The sequence below is a fragment of the Saccopteryx bilineata genome, chromosome 5 (assembly GCF_036850765.1).
Source record: "Saccopteryx bilineata isolate mSacBil1 chromosome 5, mSacBil1_pri_phased_curated, whole genome shotgun sequence".
In the NCBI taxonomy this organism is placed as follows: domain Eukaryota; kingdom Metazoa; phylum Chordata; class Mammalia; order Chiroptera; family Emballonuridae; genus Saccopteryx; species Saccopteryx bilineata.
In genome coordinates, this window is record NC_089494.1 from 134,215,038 (window position 1) to 134,233,306 (window position 18,269).

Consider the following 18,269-nt stretch of genomic DNA (forward strand, 5'->3'; position numbering starts at 1 on the left):
CACCGAGCAGAGAGCCCAGCACAGAGGGCGTATGGTGGTAAGACATCATGAGAGTGCATGGGAATCAATCGAGGCATGTTGCATCCGATGGAAGTGGACCCCTGTCCATGGCACCCTCATTAGGTTAGGTGAATAGGAAAGGAGGCGTCAGAAAGCAGCAGGGGTGACCAAGAGCCTGAACATGCTGTCCAGCCCAGGTGCCTGGAGAAGGGAAGAGGGCAGCTGTGAAGCCCAGGCCAAGGGACAAGTGAGGAACAAGCAAGAGGCTGCTCAAGAGTGGGAGGCAGTGTCTGGGGTAGGACAGACAGAGCCTGGAACACTTTCCAGGGGCTGGTTCTGAGCTCTCTTCTCATTGTTCTCAGACCCGTGCATGTCGACAGCTTGCTTCTCCACTCCCCGTGACCCTGGATCTATAACACGTCCAAAAGCTACTTAAGCCTTCTTTTTTTGCCCCTTCTTTCAGTGGTTTAAGTACCCTTGGATGGCATAGCAATAAAATACAAGCCCGTGGTTGAGAGTCTCACAGAAGCTTATCGTATACAAATAACAATGTTTAACAAATGGGGAGATTCAGATTGCCTTCCTCAGAGAGCAGTCGTGCAGATAATGCAGGACAGTCCGTACACAGGCTGAGCACGTGCTGAGCGCTCAGTAAGGAGCACCACTATGTCAATTTAAGAAACTTCCAAACCTGTAAGAATGTTTTGAGTTGATTTGAGCCAACTTCCAGGAAGTGCTCTAGAAAATGGGGCTTTAACCACTTACTTTATACATTAGAATCAAAGGGAAAAGAGGTAAGGGAGTTACATAAAATTGGTGATAGATTTGGGAGTCAGGAGAAAGTAAAGAGGGAAAATCTCTGGGATTTGATAAAAAGTAAAAATGGTATATAGTATACTGAAATTTCTTTTACATAGGCAGGAATAAGGTAGTTAATAGTTAACAATTCACATGATACCAATAACAATGAGGGGATTTGTTGCTTCCTGCTCTGGTGGGATGCTTGCCCTGTGAGGGGCAGGAAAAGCAGATGACCCCCACATTTCAAAGGCATGTCATCAAGTATGTTATTCTAGATGCCAAAGACTACAGACAGTCTAGATTAAGGTAAGCATGACCTTTGTTAGAGAAAACTACCTCCCTAGGACAGGACTATGCCCCATGAACTGCTTTTAGTTAGGATGTTTGAATCTCAGACCATCCTGTGTGGTTATGGCAGGTCTCCGAGTCTGCAAGGCCACCATGCAGGCTTCCCCTGAGCTTGTCGGGTTCAGCATGTGGCCCGCTTCTCTGTCCACAGCTGTTATGACATGACAGCCAGCCTGTGGGGGCAATCCTGGCCCATAGACACTGGGGTGATATAGAGTGCAGGTTGTGGTCCAAACTTTATGTCCTCATTGGTGTGTGAGGGGTCCTCGGGGTCCTTGTGCAGACTATTTCCCTTGGCTCCCCTGGTTCTAGCATGATAACCAGACAGGGCTGGAGGATCTTGTGGAAACAGGATGACCTTGCTCCCTGACAGAATTGTCAGCTTCCAGCATCCAGAAAAAAAGTGCCTCAGGGAAGGTTCCCAGGCTTCCTTTTAGGTTCTGGAGGGACACATTAACAAAACATGGGGGGGCAGAGGGACGCATCTTTGATCTCTGTTCCATCCATTCTTTCACAATCACAGACCCGGGACCTCCCGCCAGTTTCTGATCTTTTGTTCCAAGTCAATTCCATGAACACTCATAAGTTGCTTTGAAGATTAAAGCACCACATCACTGCATCACAACGATACCACTATTATTTTAATAAGTGGAGCCTACACATGCCTTCTTGACATATGAGCTGTTCAAAATATTTGTGTTGTTTTTTTTCTCTTACTTCAGCTGCATGGGAAAAGAATTTGAGTTGTCTCTCGCGTACATGCTTTGCATCCACCATGGTGTGGAACGAATCTAATTTTCATAAAAACATTTTCCTTTTCTCCAACAAAAGAATGAATGTTTCCCTTGGGGATACCTCTCTGTTTAGCCAAAAATCAAGTAATTACTTTTAGAGATATGTATTTCTTGTTAATGTCTAATGTATTGGGGTGCTCACAAATGCCAGTAAAATGTACTGTAACATTCATGCAGCCAACAGAGTTCAGTACACACTGGGGAGAGAGATGTAGGTGAACGTAACAATGGACACACAAATGAATACGAGAATGAATGCTATGTAAAGAGGGGAGAGAGAATCAAGGACCCTATTCTCTCGGTCCACCGCCACGTGGGTGTTCTATACCTAGGCTCCAAAGGGCCTTTGCAAGGCGCTTCTCTGGAAAGTAGATTCTGCCGTGTCATGGCGCATTGCTTTGGCCAGCTTTGCTGACCTCTCTGTGAGTGTTCCCATGTTTTGTCTTGCTCAGCTCTGTTGGCAGCTCTCGACAAGGCTGGGGGGCTGGCCATAGCACTGATGGCACAGGCTGGGCAGGGAATAAGGAATGCTTTGAGAAGGGGTTGATGAGTGGCCTCTAGCTGGCACTTGGGAACACAGAGCGGGCTTATATGTACCTGGGAGCATCTCTCACATCTCCCACAGGCTTTGTCATTTTGTTTCCCCTCCAAGCCTGAGCAAGACATTAGGTTTAGCCTGGTTTCACCTCTCAGCTATGGTGAGGGGGGTCCACAGTGTGGTCCGATGGTGTCTATGCCTCAGAGAAGGTGCTATGTCATAAAGTCGGGTGTGCCCATTGGGAGAGGAAGTCCGCTTTCCTGGCAGCCAGGGCCCCTCCTCTGTCATAGGCTGAAGTCTCGGGGTTCTGGCTGGGACTGTTTTCCCTGGCTCTCTGGTTAGACAGGGCTCTGACTGAACGCCAGCAGCTGCCCTTGAACTCCAGAAACCCCACTAAGCACTAACCCCACGGCAGCCCTCCCCTCCCCTCCAGTCTCAAAAACCCACTTCCTGTTTCCTCTCTGGGATCTGTCACACACTGCCCTGTGACATCTCTGGCACTGTTCAATCTCTACTGTAATTAAACTTCATGTATGCCTTGCTCTCTGGACTATTTAGTACAGAGCAGAGAAGAAAGGATCTATCTGGTCAGACCCACCTGCAGGGAGGGATTCCAGTCTCAGGACGTCAGCCCAGAGCTGGCGCCGATGCCACGTTAGCCAGCCCTCCATGGGGCTTGGCTTCGCTGGCATGTGCAAGACTAGACATCCCCTGGGCTAGTTTAACACCCCCAAAGCAAGACCACGTTCCAGCCACTCACTCCGACACCTGCTCGGGGAGCTCATCTCTGCTGGTAGGAACAGAAATGAATGTGTTCAAGGGTCTTGACTCTCTCAGAAACACATAGTCTCTGCTTGTCACAAGGGTGTTCCCCTCTCCCTACCACCACCCTGCACCTGCACTGTGGGCCAATGGAGAAAACTGAGGCCTTTATTCAGGATGTGGGCATCTGTGGGCTCCATCTGACTCAGAGCATTTCCTGGAGCAGCTCCACTGAGTGACAGAAACGGCCTTCCCCAGAACGGAAAGAATGCTTTAGTTTATGGATGATTTCCAGAAAGTGCCAACTTCACTTCGGGCACAGCTTCCCCTTCCCTGTGGTCCTTACTGAGTCTACGCGTGGCTCTCCGCTCTCCGGCCTGCCCCTCAGGCCTGGCGTTCTGGGCAGCTGCAGCTGATGGCATTCACTCTGCCTCCTCTGCACCAAACATGTGGGAGCTGGGCGTCGTTTTCTCAGGGCGTGTCCAGCTCCATGCAGACAGCTTTGCTGGCAGTTTTGAACATGGGACAGGAAGTCCCTACCAATCCAGGTGTGGCCAATATCAGTCTGTCTCCTGGTCCCCAGAGGCCGCAGCCTGGGAGCCTGGGAACACAGCTCCTCCTCCTCCAGGTAGCAGGCTCTGTCCGGGCTGGGGCAGCCAGGGACACGGATGCCCAGCCATGTATAATTGATGACATAATAAGAGGTCTCTGGCTGTGGAGGAAATATGATAGGACATAAATCACCCTGCCAGGGTGAGAATGAAATTGAGATCCAAAATTTAAAAATAAGGACTGTCATCATCAGATGAGGGATTCTTCTCTGATCATAGAACCTCTGGCTGAGGAGCCAAGCAGCCCTTTTGCTCAGAAGATAGCTATTTGTGAGGTTCCTCTGTAAGCCGGACACGCCACTGCTGAGTCCTACCTACTGAATCTCCCCAACAAGCTGATGGGTAGCCCTCAACAGAGAAATTAGAAAACTGAGACTCTGAGAATTAAGAAATTAGACAGATCAGGCAGTGGCACAATGGATAGAGTGTCGGACTGGGATGCAGAGGACCCAGGTTCAAGACCCCGAGGTCGCCAGCTTGAGCACGGGCTCATCTGGTTTGAGCAAAGCTCACCAGCTTGAGCCCAAGGTTGCTGGCTTGAGCAAGGGGACACTCACTCTGCTGTAGCCCCTGGTCAAGGCACATGTGAGAAAGCAATCAATGAACAACTAAGGTGCCACAATGAAGAATTGATGCTTCTCATCTCTCCCTTCCTGTCTGTCTGTCCCTCTCTGTCTCTCTCCCTGTTTCTGTCACAAAAAATGAAAAAAAAAAAAGAAATTAGTCTGAGGGCAAACAGTGAGCAATAACGTGCATGGAATTCTAATCAGGACCTTAGATCCCCCCGCCCCATCTAGGATTGCACAGCAGGAATGAGACAGGGAGGACAGGGCCCATGTGCTGAGACACACGGGAGGGCAGAAGGTGAGCCATCCCCCCTCAGCTCTGAGCATCTGAGCCCGGCCCAGCCCGGCCTGCCTTGAGGGCTCAGTGACTCCAGCATGGATTGTCCGAGCAGCAAGATCCTGCCCTCCCTGGGAGTGATGGAGTCAGGCGGCCAGGCAAAGAAGGAAGGCGAAAGAAAGTTCTCAGCTTCACAGAAGCTGACAAAGGCCCATGTTGTGGAGATGAGAGAGAGAAATAAGTCCCTAGGATGTGACTTCAGTAGGATCATGCTGAAAGTCCCTATGCATTCAAAAAGAAGTTTTCCAGTTTGATCCAAATATTTTCTTCTGTTCCTAACCCTGCTCAGGTGGTCATGCCTAGTTCCCAGTCTCAGGAGCAGCTGGAGAGGACAGCAGGAGTGTGGGGCAGCTGGCTGCGTTAGACTTGCTTGCAGGTTTACTGGCTATAAGCACTTTGTTTAATTAGTGAGTGATCACGTGGCAGCGGCACATGTGTGTGGCCTGTACAAGGCTCTGAGTGCTTGCACTCAAGAAAGATGGGGGATTGCAGATGCATGAATTGCCTGCCCGCCATTGTGAGGAGCCATTCTGCTGTTTGTTTGCCTGAGAGGTGGTTTCCCCTGCCTGTGTGCTTGTGTGCCATTGTGAGACTTTATTCAATGAAATGGCCCTAATGCTTTCTGGCTCCACAGTTTTTCTAAAGTCTGCCCGAACCCAATGTGAACCTGCCTGGCCTCAACCACCAGAATTATACCTGGTGTAGTGGGCAGGTTCAGAGCAGATGGGTATGGAGCTGCCAACAACCTTGAAGGGTGGGGTGGAGGAGTGGTCACTGTTCTCCAGTGTATGGTTTCCCATGGCAGTTCTTTTAGGGGCCATAATCTGGGTGTTTTTTACAGCCCTGCTATAAAAGAGGAAACCGAGAGCTCTGTGCGAGGGATGGCCCTAGGTCGAAAGCTCCAGGATGAGTGTGGACCAAGAAACAACAATGGCATGAACTGGAACTGTCACTGGAGAAAGAGCTGCAGAGCCAAGAATTGCAAATCAGACTGCAGGCCCCAAAACCAGCAACGGTGTAAACTAGAACAAGCACTGGAGAGAGAGGCCGACCAGGTTCGAGAGCTGTATTGTGAGGTGCAGGCTGAACACCAATGGCACCTGGAACTGGAGTGGTTTCTGGAGAAGGAATTGCAGGTTCACAAGTTGCAGTTTGCCCTGGAAGCTCAACGTTGGCAGCAAGAGCTGTTGGAGAAACAACTGTGGGTTCAGGAGCTCGAGAGTCAGCTTCAAGCCGAGAACCGGCAGCCACAGGAGCCAAAGAGAGTGGAAGACAGAGCTGCATTCCTGCCAGTGGACTGGCTCTGAGTCAACAGGAGCAGGCATTTCCAACTCCTCTTCTGAGAGGGAGGCTCGGGCTGCAACTGCCACCTGCAGACTCAGAGTCCAACCAGTGGTCACCAAGAAGATAAAATCCCAGCAGCAAAGAGTCCCTTAGAGGCAGCCACAGCCTCCTCCACAGCTAGTGGAGCACTCTGTGGTCCAGCCCTACACCCAGGCAGAGCTGATGGAGTTGGGGGTGCAATTCAGGCAGAAACCCATGGAGCTGCTGGCAGCCTGGCTACTGAGGTTGTGGGACATAGGGGTGGATGGCATCATGCTCTTCAGAACAGAGATGGAGAAATTGGCCACCATTACCACACACTCCTCCTTGAGGCAGCGTCTTCAGAACTGCCATGACAACCCAGGAAACCATACCCTATTAGAGTGGGTGATGGCTGTCATTCGTATGGTCTGGCAGAACGCTGGGGACTTGCTGGGGGCAGTGAGTCTGTGGCAGTGCTATAGTGAACTGTTTCTGGTCCTTTGGGAGCTAGGTATGAAGAATGCTGTTTAAATCCAGGGTCCCATGGACTAGACAAGGAAGTGTTTATGGCTAGGATGTGGGATCTTATCCTCTGCAGAGCCCCATCAGCCCTTTTTGGGTCACTAGTGGCTATCCTGAGCCCCTATGTGGGACAGCCCATCAACATGGTTACACAGATGGTAGCAGATTTGGGGGAGCTGGAGGTAGCATGGAACCACAAAGCTGTGAGGTCTGCTGCCCGTGCTGCCCCTCCGACTAGCAACAGGAACGGGCCTGTGAAAGTTACCCGACACAGATGTGGGTAGACTTCATTGCCACCAGGGCAGATAGGGAGAAATTAGATGGCAAGCCTAATAAAGTTTTGTTGGAGATTTGGTGGCAGCTTGAGTCAGAGCAAAGCTTCCAGCTGCTGAAAAAGCAGGGGAAGCGGGTGGCCCAGCATCTGCCAGGAAAATGGCTGGTGTTCAGGTTACAGGATCCCCAAGATTTGTTGTCCCAGTTTGACTAGGAGGAAGGGTGAGGGACCCATCCGACAGGGACAGATGGGTGCCAGAGGCCCCATGGGAAATTGGCAATCTGCTGGTCCCCTTCTAATGTGCAGCAGGTATTGGCATAGAAGGTAATAGGTGCTTTTTTTTTTTTTTTTTTTTAGAAGCAGCAGCTAAGAGAACTGTTAAGGTGACCCAGATCTTGACTGTGTTTGACCCTGCCAGGCCTTGTGAGCTTGTTGAGGGGTTTGGATGGGGCTTGTGGCAACAGACACACACTATGGGAAGGTGCTGAGGTCTGTTAATAAAGAGCTGTGTGGCTAGTGCCTGTAATAGACCTTTACCTTGGGGATTTGCACAGACAGCTGGGCTATCCTGATGAGATCGGGCGCGTTCAGGGTGGTATGGCCGTAGACGCAAAGAGCAGGGTTATCCTGTACTGACTCTTGGACTGCGACCAGAGAAGGGCACTGACTCCTTTGATGAATGGACACGTTGCTCGTGAACAGTACTGAGAGACCTTGGGGCTCCTGTGGAGACCCTCCTGCACTGGTTCTCATCCAGTTGCAGAGGTGCACCAAGGGCAATTTTTTGTTTCAATGGACACAGCCCTGGACTGTACAGGCCCCCACCTATGATGGGTGGCCTTGTTGGCACTGTGGGGTAGGGGACTGGAGGTGGACCTCCAGTTAACTCCCTGGGCAATCAGCTCCTGACTGCCTAAGGTAGAAGTGTATTATCCCTTGATGCTCAGAAAGACAGCGTTATGAAGAGCACCTTTGTAATTTCTCTATGGCCCATAATGACTTCTCCCATCTTGCTGTACATTGAACCAGCAGACCCTGGTGTGCAGATGTAATGCTGGTGGCCAAGGCCAGGCAGGTTCCCATTTGATTCAGGCAGATGGTAGAGGAACTGCAGAGCCAGAAAGCATTGGGCCATACTTGTTTATTGAAGGCTCGTAAGGATAGGTGAGCAAATAAACATAAGAGAAAGAGCTAATAAACAAAGGAAAACCTGCTATTCACAGTAAGAGCAAGGGAGCAAGAAAAACCACACCTCACGGTGGCAGGAGAGCAATCTGGGAGAATCACCACCCCGAGGGAAGCACCCATAGCCTTATATAGGCTCTGCACACCTACCTCTGCCATGTGCTCATGCACTAATCAAGCAAAGTGCTTGCAGCTGGTAAACCTGCAAGCAAGCCTAACACAGCTGCTCCACAGCAGGCCAATAAGGTTTGGTATGCCTGCCCAGGGCGGCCTCTGGTACCTGCTGCTGTGCTGTCTGCAGACAGAACTCTGGCCTGGATTCTGCCAGATGGGAAAATTTTGCCTCTCTTGGTGCTGCTGACCACTCTATTATTTTGCCCATATCTGTGTTTTTTAATTCTGTTGCTGTAGTCTGTACTCTTGTTTCTGTAATGTACCTCACTCCTCGCACAGAGACCATTGCGGAAGAGACCTGTCGCATAGATTGTGAGGCGAGCAGCCCTAAGGGGGTGGAATGTGGGGCAGCTGTGTTAGGCTTGCTCATGGGGTTGCCAGCTGCAAGCCCTTTGCCTGATCAGCATGTCAGCACATGGCAGCACCCTGTGTGTGTATGGCCCATATAAGGCTGTGGGTGCTTATGCTCAGGGGGATTGCAGATGTGTGGATTGCCGGTCAGCCACTGTGAGGGGCCATTTTGTTTGCCTGAGAGGTGGTTTCCTTGCCTGTGTGCTTGTCCACCATTGTGAGACTTTATTAAACAGAATGGCCCTAATGCTCTTCGGCTCTGCAGTTTCTCTATCGTCTGCTCGAAACCAGTGTGGACCCGCCTGGCATTTCAAAGAGAAAGGCCTGATGTGACACCTGGCCAATATCTGGGCCTGGGCGTTTCTGCAGGGGCCATTGCTGGAAGCTGTGAGAAAGGGAAAGCTGACAGGCAGTGTCAGGACTCCCGCTGCAAGGAGACTGGGTGGACAGGCCGAGCTGTGCTCCTGCCCCAGCCGCTGCTCCGCTGGAAGACACCGTGCTCTCCCCTGCCGGCGGGAGCGGAGCCCATCTGCAGCAGGCAGAGAGGCCGGGACTGGCACCCTCATGCGCCGAGCACCCTCTCAGTGCCAAGCCTGTGTGACAGGTTGTGGGGAGACAAAACACGCAACATGGGACAGTGGCAGCCTCTTTAAAAGGGACATCGAGTTGCTAACAACAATTATACCCAGATAGAAGGAGTTTAGATGACTTTTTCTCTTCCTTGTTTTTCTCCTTTGTTGTCATAGCCTCATTTTCTAAATTTTCTACAATGGACACTATATTAGGAAAAAATAAACTATTTTATTTTATTTTTTTAATTTTTATTAATTTTAATGGGGTGACATCAATAAATCAGGGTACATATGTTCAAGAAAACATGTCCAGGTTATCTTGTCAATCAATTATGTTGCATACCCATCACCCAAAGTCAGATTGTCCTCCATCACCTTCTATCTATTTTTCTTTGTGCCCCTCCCCCTCCCCCTTTCCCTCTCCCTCTCCCCCTCCAGTAACCAGCACACTCTTGTCTATGTCTCTTAGTCTCGTTTTTATGTCTCACCTACGTATGAAGTAATGCAGTTCTTGTTTTTTTTCTGATTTACTTATTTCACTCCATATAATGTTATCAAGATCCCACCATTTTGTTGTAAATGATCTGATGTCATCATTTCTTATGGCTGAGTAGTATTCCATAGTGTATATGTGCCACATCTTCTTTATCCAGTCGTCTACTGAAGGGCTTTTTGGTTGTTTCTATGTCCTGGCCACTGTGAACAATGCTGCAATGAACATGGGGCTGCATGTGTCTTTATGTATCAATGTCTCTGAGTTTTTGAGGTATATACCCAGTAGAGGGATTGCTGGGTCATAAGGTAGTTTTATTTTCAGTTTTTTGAGGAACCACCATACTTTCTTCCATAATGGTTGTACTACTTTACATTCCCACCAACAGTGAATGAGGGTTCCTTTTTCTCCACAGCCTCTCCAACATTTGCTATTACCTGTCTTGTTAATAATAGCTAATCTAACAGGCGTGAGGTGGTATCTCATTGCAGTTTTGATTTGCATTTCTCTAATAACTAAAGAAGATGAGCATCTTTTCATATATCTGTTGACCATTTGTATTTCTTCCTGGGAGAAGTGTCTGTTCATGTCCTCTTCCCATATTTTTATTGGATTGTTTGTTTGTTGTTGAGTTTTATGAGTTCTTTGTAAATTTTGGATATTAGTCCCTTATCTGAGCTGTTGTTTGAAAATATCATCTCCCATTTAGTTGGCTGTCTGTTTTGTTGTCAGTTTCTCTTGCTGAGCAAAAGCTACTTAGTCTGATGTAGTCCCATTCATTTATTTTTGCCTTTACTTCTCTTGCCTTTGGAGTTAAATACATAAAATGCTCTTTAAAACCCAGGTTCATGTGTTCAGAACCTCTGTCTTCTTCTATGTTGACACCTGTTTTGAAAGACAACATTGACACTTAGGAAATGAGTAAGCATCGAAGCTGGTATGTGACGGAGTTCTGAGGGTGCCGTATGGGACCCTTGCTTCCAGAGGTTCGAGACGGGGACAGAGTGCTGGCTCTGGTCACTGGAAGGGCCTCCTGGTATGAGGGCACCTTCCTCCTTTATTGCCCACACCCCTCTTTTCCTCACCTCATTAAAGATATATTTCTAACAAGATTTAATTTTTCCTATTTGATTATTTTAATCACAATGTATAATGTGTTTTGATTAGATGTGGACTAATATTAAAAAATAACTAGCCTGACCAGGCGGTGGCGCAGTGGATAGAGCCTCGGACTGGGACTCAGAGGACACAGGTTCGAAACCCTGAGGTTGCCGACTTGAGCGTAGGCTCATCTAGTTTGAGCAAAGCTCACCAGCTTGAGCCCAAGGTCTCTGGCTTGAGCAAGGGGTCACTTGCTCTGCTGTAGCCCCCTGGTCAAGGCACATATGAGAAAGCAATTAGTAAACAACTAAGGAGAATAAGGAGCCACAATGAAGAACTGATGCTTCTCATCTTTCTCTCTTCCTGTGTGTCTGTCCCTGTCTGTCACTCTCTTTGTTTCTCTCTCTGTCTCTGTCACAAAACAAACAAACAAAAAACTCACAAAACAAAACAAAAAAACCCTATATCTAGAAGAAATAACTTTTAAATTTCCATATTTATACATATTTCTGTGGCAAAGAGGTATGCTGGATGGTCATTGAAAGATTTTTTATCATCAAAATATATTTTTTGGAACAAAATTCTTTGTGGGAGAGGAATGGAAATGCAATTCAAAGGTACTAAGTTTCCAGCTAAAGAAGAGAACACTGAGTTGTTTCTTTAATGACTGATAGTAGACATGAAAACACTGCAGTGTTTACCTTCTATTATATATATTTTAAAAAGTGATCAAATCATTTTATTTTAAAATGGCAAAATTTCAATTATGCTAGAATTTATATCTTTTGCAACCATTTGAACTTATGAAAAGAAAAAAAATTAGATGTCAACTTAAAAATGTGCAAGTTTTTCCAAAGTCTTTTTGGGTGTAGGTTAGTTAGCCAGGAAGATTGGGAGACAATGGTTCCTTCACAGAACTCCTGGTCACTGGATCTGAAGTCCTAAAGAACAGAAACCCATCACTGCCAAGCTATCTTACAAAGAACTCCTCCCAGGATTTTACATCAAATTGACACCTAGTTTTGCATAGTCTTCAAATGACACATTGTCTGTGTGCTCTTCCCAAACAAGACAAAACCCTCAGATCTGCCTTTTCCCCAGCTTTTTTATCTTTTTCTGCTGTTTGGGATTCTGGCAGTCTGAGCTGGGGTGAGGGCATTAACTGGGCTCAACTATCTACAAAGGAAAAATATATGTATATATATGTCACTGAATATAACATATGCCCATTTATGGACAGAGACAAGTGCTTGGCTGGCCCCTTTAGAAATATTTATTATATAGCTAATTGCCATGTATATATTTGAACTTAGGCAAAATATACATGACATAAAAGATAAAGTAATTTTATAGTTACGAAAAAAGCAAAAGATTTATTATCATCTTGATTCATTTAAAAAGAATTGTGGCAGAGTTTCTGCTTTTTTAGGAAATTGGTGGGCTGGTGACACAGCTGTGTGGAGTGTGACATTAGATCAGGGCCCGATGACTGCCCACCTCCTGCTTGTGTTTCCAGGAAAGTGGACAGTGGTTTGTGGAAAAGAAATCTGGAAACTCTGGTTTCCCATTGATCCCCACACTTCACTCCTGGGTCCTATCAAGGGGAGGAGCGGCAAGGAGCCTGAGGGACAGGGCATCGGAAGGAGGCTGCCTGCTGCCCCTTCTACAGGGCTGGTGTTTGTTTTGTGAGCACTGCAATGGCTGCTTGTGGGACGGTCCCCGCCTACCTGGGCATGTGACCCAGCTGAGTGTGGACTGGGCATTGCAGGCCAGTCAGGGGACACATAGCCAGGTAAACACCGTGTAAACATAGGACTGTGGGAGGCAGCTGTTTGTCCATGCGTTGCAAATGCACTGAAACTCGCCCTGCAATGCAAACCTTTCACATTCTGAATCTTCCTCTGTAATGCCGGTGGCTGATACCAGGCAGGTTCCCATTGGATGTGGGCAGATTGTAGAGAAACTGCGGAGCCAGAAAGTGTCGGGCCATACCTGTTTATTGAAGGCTCGAAAAGACAGGTGAGCAAATAAACAACAAAATGGAAAGAGCTAATAAACAAAGGAAAATCTGCTATTCGCAGTAAGGGCAAGGGAGCAAGGAGAACCACACCTCACGGTAGTGGGAGAGCGATCTGAGAGAATCACCACCTGGGGGGGGGGGCACCCACAGCCTTATATAGGCTCTGCCAAGTGCCTCTGCCACGTGCTCATGCACTAATCAAGCAAAGTGCTTGCAGCCGGTAAACCCTCAAGCAAGCCTATCACAGCTGCCCCACACCAGGATTTTTGCATATTATATGTATTGATAGTTAGCCTTCTGCCTTCTCCTCATGGAGCTAAGATAACTTTCAAGGCACTATATTTCTTCCTTGGAGAAGAGTCACAAAGCCCCCTGGGTCACTGTGGATTGACCCAGCATGGATGACCTGTGGATTGGATCAAACGGTTCCATCTCCTGGGACACTGGCCTAGGATACAGCAGTTTGCACCTATGGTATTATAGACAGGCCCCAAACCACCAGGAGATGGAAAACCAAACCTTAAAAGGAACTTTGGTTTGGCTCTGTTGCTCTGCATAATGCTTTGGTGAGGTTTCCAAGTGCTGTCAACTGAAATCTCTCAAGGAACAGATACCACAAATCATGTTGAATTATTATAACCTGGGACATTTATCCTACGTTGGATGTAAACCTGGTGATTTGGCCAAGTTTTTTCTGTAAAACCACTATGCTTCATGGGGGCGGAGTAAAGACTTAATATGTTGTTTACAGTAAAAGTTCAAGGTCTGGGACAGGCTCTTGGCTCTGCTGGAACCTGGAGCTAGCCGGGATTCTGGGCCTCACAAGGAAACTTCTGCATAGAAGTAGGGGTCATTGTACCACTTCAGAACTGGTATTCACTCTCTGAAGACTCTTCTGCGGCTGCTGCTTGAAAATGCTCTGGGAACCTCAGGGAACATCTTCCCAGTGCATCACAATTTGGGAAGTGAAAGAAGCCAGTCAAATAGGCCTCAGTATTTTCCTTGGCCTGTGTGGATGGCTGAGACAATAGTGTGCCGTGGCCGCAGTCCATGCGTGTTCAGTCATAACAAGGAGTTTTTTCTTTGCCTGTGCAGTGGAGGCGGACCAGTGTGTGCAGAGGTGAGCACACAGGGATATGCTAAGCGCACAGGCCAGGCCTATGTGTTCTAAGTGCTTTTCCCCAAGATTCTCTCGTCCTGGGTCCTCCAAGTCCTAATGAGGAACATCCAAATAGCACCTGGGTTGTTTGACCAGTGCCAGAGGCAGAAGTCACCTAACCTTGGAGTACCTTTCAGGCTGAAAATCAGAACGTCCACGGGCGCACCCCTGAGGGCACACCGGGATGGGGGGCGTTGCCTCTGCTGGGAGGCTGTGGCTGTGCCCTTTGTGGCCCTCACGCCCGGTCAAAGAACAGCCAGCGGCAGCTGTGTTCAGATTAGTTTTGTTTTCACAGAGCCCTCTGGCTGGTTTCATTTGGCCCCACTCAGGAAACCCAAACATAGCCATTGCTTATAGAGAGAAAAACAATTATTCTTAAAGATAGTGCATTATAATTAAAGCAAATTCTCACATGCTTCTCATTTTATCCTTAAGACAGTATGCAAAGAAGGCAGGGCATTCCTGTCTTCCTTTTCACAGGAGGAATCCTTGTGTTACAGGTGACAGGGTTTTTCTTGTCTGAAGTCACACACCAATAAGTGGCTGAACTGGTATTAGATTCAGTAGGATTCTTTTTTTTTTTTTTTGTTACCAAATCTTTTTTATTTGAAGCAAGAGGGGGAAGTACAGAATTCAGCTCAACATGCATTTATTGAGTGCTAGGCACTATGTTGTGTGCTGGGAATAACATGGTCACTGCTTTCCAGGAGGTTGAAGTATATAATTAGTTGTTCACAGTTCTTCAGAAATTTTTTTTTTTAATTTTATTTTTTTAATGGGATGACATCAATAAATCAGGATACATATATTCAAAGATAACAAGTCCAGGGTATCTTGTCGTTCAATCATGTTGCATACCCATCACCCAAAGTCAAATTGTCCTCCGTCACCCTCTATCTTGTTCTCTCTGTGCCCCTCCCCCTCCCCCTTTCCCTCTCCCATTCCCCCCTCCCCCTCCATAACCACCACACCCTTATCAATGTCTCTCAGTTTCACTTTTATGTCCCACCTACGTATGGAATAATGCAGTTCCTGGTTTTTTCTGATTTACTTATTTCACTTCGTATCATGTTATCAAGATCCCACCATTTTGCTGTAAATGTTCTGATGTCATCATTTCTTATGGCTGAGTAGTATTCCATAGTGTATATGTGCCACATCTTCTTTATCCAGTCATCTATTGACGGGCTTTTTGGTTGTTTCCATGTCCTGGCCACTGTGAACAATGCTGCAATAAACATGGGGCTGCATGTGTCTTTACGTATCAATGTTTCTGAGTTTTGGGGGTATATACCCAGTAGAGGGATTGCTGGGTCATAAGGTAGTTCTATTTTCAGTTTTTTGAGGAACCACCATACTTTCTTCCATAATGGTTGTACTACTTTACAGTCCCACCAACAGTGTATGAGGGTTCCTTTTTCTCCACAGCCTCTCCAACATTTGCTATTACCTGTCTTGCTAATAACAGCTAATCGAACAGGTGTGAGGTGGTATCTCATTGCCGTTTTGATTTGCATTTCTCTAATAGCTAAAGAAGATGAGCATCTTTTCATATATCTGTTGGCCATTTGTATTTCTTCCTGGGAGAAGTGTCTGTTCATATCCTCTTCCCATTTTTTTATGGGATTGTTTGTTTGTTTGTTGTTGAGTTTTATGAGTTCTTTGTATATTTTGGATATTAGGCCCTTATCTGAGCTGTTGTTTGAAAATATCATTTCCCATTTAGTTGGCTTTCTGTTTATTTTGTTATCAGTTTCTCTTGCTGAGCAAAAACTTCTTAGTCTGATGTAGTCCCATTCATTAATTTTTGCCTTCACTTCTCTTGCCATTGGAGTCAAATTCATAAAATGCTCTTTAAAACCCAGGTCCATGAGTTGAGTACCTATGTCTTCTTCTATGTACTAAATTGTTTCAGGTCTTATGTTTAGATCTTTGATCCATTTTGAGTTAATTTTTGTACAGGGGGAGAGACTGTAGTCCAGTTTCATTCTTTTGCATGTGGCTTTCCAGTTTTCCCAGCACCATTTATTGAAGAGGCTTTCTTTTCTCCATTGTGTGTTGTTGGCCCCTTTATCAAAAATTATTTGACTATATATATGTGGTTTTATTTCTGGACTTTCTATTCTGTTCCATTGGTCTGAGTGTCTATTTTTCTGCCAATACCATGCTGTTTTGATTGTCATAGCCCTATAATATAGTTTGAAGTCAGGTATTGTAATGCCCCCAGCTTCATTCTTTTTCTTTTTTTTTATAGATTTTTTTTTAATTTTTTATTTATTTATTTCAGAGACAGGGCGAGAGTCAGAGAGAGGGATAGACAGGGACAGACAGACAGGAACGGAAAGAGATGAGAAGCATCAATCGTCAGTTTTTCGTTGCAACACCTTAGTTGTTCATTGATTGCTTTCTCATATGTGCCTTGACCGTGGGCCTTCAGCAGACCGAGTAACCCCTTGCTCGAGTCAGCGACCTTCGGTCCAAGCTGGTGAGCTTTTTGCTCACACCAGATGAGCCCACGCTCAAGCTGGCAACCCCGGGGTCTCGAACCTGGGTCCTTCCGCATCCCAGTCTGATGCTCTATCCACTGCGCCACCGCCTGGTCAGGCCATTCTTTTTCTTTAGGATTGCTTTGGCTATTCGGGGTTTTTTATAGTTCCATATAAATCTGATGATTTTTTGCTCTATTTCTTTAAAAAATGTCATTGGAAGTTTGATGGGAATTGCATTAAATTTGTATATTGCTTTGGGTAATATAGCCATCTTGATTATATTTATTCTTCCTAGCCAAGAACAAGGTATATTCTTCCATCTCATTATATCTTTTTCAATTTCCCTTAAAAATGGTTTATAGTTTTCATTATATAAGTCCTTTACATTCTTTGTTATGTTTATTCCTAAGTATTTTATTTTTTTTATTGCAATCGTGAAGGGGATTATTCTTTTGAGTTCGTTCTGAATTATTTCATTGTTGGCATATAGAAAGGCTATTGACTTCTGTATGTTAATTTTGTATCCTGCGACCTTACTGTATTGGTTTATTGTTTCTAGTAGTCTTTTTGTGGATTCTTTGGGGTTTTCGATGTATAGGATAATATCATCTGCAAAAAGTGATACCTTTACTTCTTCTTTTCCAATATGGATGCCTTTTATTTCTTTGTCTTGTCTGATTGCTGTGGCGAGAACCTCTAGTACCACATTAAATAAGAGTGGAGAGAGTGGACAACCCTGTCTTGTTCCTGATTTAAGGGGGAAAGCCTTCAGTTTAGTGCCATTTAATATGATGTTAGCTGATGGTTTATGGCCTTTATCATGTTGAGATATTTTCCTTCTATACCCATTTTGTTGAGAGTCTTAAACATAAAATTGTGTTGTATTTTATCGAAAGCCTTTTCTGCATCTATTGATAAGATCATGTGGTTTTTGTTCTTTGTTTTGTTGATATGGTGTATTACGTTAACCGTTTTACGTATGTTGAACCATCCTTGAGATTCTGGGATGAATCCCACTTGATCATGATGTATTATTTTTTTAATATGTTGTTGTATTCGATTTGCTAGTATTTTGTTTAGTATTTTAGCATCTGTATTCATTAGAGATATTGGTCTGTAGTTTTCTTTTTTTGTGCCATCCTTGCCTGGTTTTGGTATGAGGGTTATGTTGGCCTCATAAAATGTGTTTGGAAGTATTGCTTCTTCTTCAATTTTTTGGAAGACTTTCAGTAGAATAGGAATCAAGTCTTCTTTGAATGTTTGATAAAATTCGCTGGTATAGCCGTCAGGGCCTGGACTTTTATTTTTGGGGAGGTTTTTAATGGTTTTTTCTATTTCTTCTCTACTGATAGGTCTGTTTAGGCTTTCTGCTTCTTCTTGACTCAGTCTAGGAAGGTTGTATTGTTCTAGGAATTTATCCATTTCTTCTAGGTTGTTGAATTTAGTGGCATAAAGTTTTTCATAGTATTCTACAATAATTCTTTGTATACCTACGGTGTCCGTGGTGATTTCCCCTCTTTCATTTTGGATTTTGTTTATATGAGTTCTTTCTCTTTTTTCCTTGGTAAGTCTTGCCAAGGGTTTGTCAATTTTGTTGATCTTTTCAAAGAACCAGCTCCTTGTTCTAATAATTTTTTCTATAGTTTTTCTGTTCTCTAATTCATTTATTTCTGCTCTGATTTTTATTATCTCCTTTCTTCGGCTGGTTTTGGGTTGTCTTTGTTCTTCTTTTTCTAGTTCCTTAAGGTGGGAAGTTAAGTGGTTCACTTGGGCTCTCTCTTGTTTGTTCATATATGCCTGAAGTGATATGAACTTCCCTCTTATCACTGCTTTTGCTGCATCCCATAGATTCTGATATGTCGTATTG